Source organism: Nannospalax galili, unplaced genomic scaffold, assembly GCF_000622305.1.
Source record: "Nannospalax galili isolate Female #2095 unplaced genomic scaffold, S.galili_v1.0 scaffold753, whole genome shotgun sequence".
NCBI classification, from domain to species: domain Eukaryota; kingdom Metazoa; phylum Chordata; class Mammalia; order Rodentia; family Spalacidae; genus Nannospalax; species Nannospalax galili.
Window position 1 is genome coordinate 161,618 of NW_008333775.1, and position 3,049 is coordinate 164,666.

General features: G+C 38.5%; 1 pseudogene; it reads right to left on the reverse strand.

Annotated features, from left to right (window-relative positions):
* The window catches only part of LOC103730222, a 10,410-nt pseudogene extending 7,674 nt beyond the window's left edge, over positions 1-2,736 (reverse strand).
* Positions 2,737-3,049: the final 313 nt, after the last annotated feature.

Below are 3,049 nucleotides of genomic sequence, written 5' to 3' on the forward strand. Positions count from 1 at the left end.
AAAGGGGCCAATATAATTTCTTAAGAGTCCATATGCATAGCTAAAGTCTACATAACAAGCAACAATGCCAGATGGGAGATACCTTCTTTTGAGTTGTTGGCCAGGGTGGCCAAAGGGACTCCCAGATATTAACCCAGCATAGAACTGGGTTCTAAAATGAACAGCAGACCCCAATCTTATCCAAAGAAATATTGACAACTGATTGCTCCTTGATGAGGAATAGCTGACCTTCCTAAAACAAAGTCCGCTAGATAGGCTGACTAGATTCACCAGATGGACAAGTAGTGAGAAATGGCTGGGGGTTCTGACAACACAGCAGACAGTAGCAGGGATAGCAGAGTATAAGGACTCTAGTTGGGGGAGGGAGGCTATGGGAGGGTGCCATCTGGGAAGTGGGTGTATAGTTGAATAAGATGATTTGGGATGTTCTCTGTGATACACACACACACACACAAAAATCAAATTTTTAAAAATGTATTATATTTGAGGATGATGCATGGAAATTTACATCATGTTAATTAGTAGAGGTGATAAACATTACCAGTGAAATCTATTTGATGACTTTACATCCATACTCAGGTACTAAGGATCCGAGTGTAAACGACTATGACTAGTTGTAATCAGATACATAGAGATTAAAGACACATGTGCAAACATCTAAGTGTTAGTAGCATTAAAAATGTAGGAAACAGCATATCTTAAAATGATTCAATTTTATGTCTTACAGGGTTTATATTGAGTTCAATATTGTATGACTGTATGACTGTGAACCTAAAAATTTACAGCCACCTTTAAGAGAGGTATCCTTGCTCTGGAATGTGTTACTGAATATGCTAAAACTGTAATGAAATGCTTCTAATCATGTGGTTATTAAGTTTAAAAGAAATTTTAAAAAATAAACTTAAAAAAGACATGTCATGGCAAGTGTATATACACAATGAGTAAATAAATGTACTAAAGTAAAAAAAAAAAAATGGGGGTTTCAGGAAGGAAAAGGAGAGAGTGGTGTGGAAGCAGCACACCTACTGGACCTTTAGCTCAGCGGAAGGAGAAGCGTTTTAATAACAGCACTCACTATCCCTTCAATAACCCTTCCCTCTTCACCCTACCCTCCATTCACTGCACACACCAGTCCCTGCTGTGGTCAGCATTCTCCTGCCTTAGGACCTTTACCTTTGCTCCTTCCTCTGCCTGGACATTCCTGTTCCGCATGAACAGAAGGTTCACTTCTGCACCCCCTTCAGTCCTGTGCTTAAATATAACCTACCTGATGCTCTCCTTTGCAACGTGAAAACAAATGCTCTATCCTCAACTCCCAGTCCCCTCTACGGCCTTCTACTTAATTTATTTTTACAGACATTATCATCTGACACACAATACATTTTACTTGTCTCCTCCAACAAACATTTAAGTACCAGGAAGTTATGTTCTCTTTTTCATTCACTGTTGAATATATTGGCGACAAAACAGTTTCTGGCATATGACAGCTACTTGAAAAGTATTGAGTGAACAAATACAATATTGTTACAGTAACAGCAGACTAGCATCTATCCATCCCAGAAGACAGTTTCTGTTACAGTTACAAAGCAAATTTCTAGATCTGGAAAGACAGCTTTTAGGCATCACTTCCATGACCACTCTGCTTTATATTCTGAAATGATCCCCAAATTACTTCCTTTACTTCATCAACCTCCATCTCCCAAGTACTATGTAAAAATGGGAGAAAGTTAAGTCTGTTAAGTCAGTCCATTCACTCACCATTTCTCTAAGGCTTTGAGGGCCTCTGTTAGATCTGAGGACTGAAAGAATACATGGCCCCCATCCTTAGGATGGAGCTGGGATCGAAACATAGAAGGACTACTGCAGACCAGTTTTGGTTAACTGAACTTGTTGGCTGAGCATTCCAGGGAAGAATGTAGGACCTTACTGGCATCTATAATCTCGGTGTGCCAAGTTAGACAAACAGATATGATTGAGGGAACTCTAATATGAGCATTTGTTAATGATTTATGAGTGCAGTTCTTCACAATAGAGTGTAGTCATAGAAGGTTCTATTTTAAACGTATGAAACCCAGTCTCTAAAGCATAATTACCAGTCTATCTTCCAGCAGAACACTAGAACAAATGGAGCTGCCAATGATTCTTTGGAAGCCTTCTATTTACACACAAAGCGACTCTCAGATTGGAGAACAACAGGGATTAATCAAGCAAACATACAACTTACTGTTCTCTTGAAGAAACCCAACAAAGCTTATGGTATGTAGGACCTTACTGGCATCTATGATCTTGGTATGCCAAGTTAGACAAACAGATATGATTGAGGGAACTCTAATATGAGCATTTGTTAATAATTTATGAGTGCAGTTCTTCACAATAGAGTGTAGTCATAGAAGGTTCTATTTTAAATGTACGCAACCCAGTCTCTTTAAAGCATAATTATCAGTCTATCTTCCAGCAGAAGACTAGAACAAATGGACCTGCCAATGATTCTTTGGAAGCCTTCTATTTATACACAAAACGACTCTCAGATTGGAGAACAACACGGATTAATCAAGTGAACATAGAACTTACTGTTCTCTTGCAGAAACCCAACAAAGCTTATGGTTCCCGTCTTGTTGCAAAATGTTCATTAGTGTCTGTCTTGATGAATTTTTATAAACAGTTCCTAAGAAATTACACAGATAGGGTCTCTCATCATGCAGCATTGACCAACTGGCTTCCACCACAGGAAACTTCCTATATCTATAAAAGAAAGTAATGACAATATATAAAAGGACTGCCTCCAATTCCCATTACCTGGCTTGTTATGTACTACCATGTATAGTGAGGACATTTAAAATATGAATTCTCAACCACACTGTATGCCACAGACACTATATGATCATTGTGCAGTAAAAAAAAAGTCTGGCAAAGTTCTGAAAAATTAGAAAGGGCTTAGAAATAAGAAATGAAACCTGTATATTGTACAAAGGAGGCTAACTCTAAGTGACCCATTCTATGGGCACTGGGCATAAGCACCAAACTGTGTGTCTGGAATACAACCTGAAAT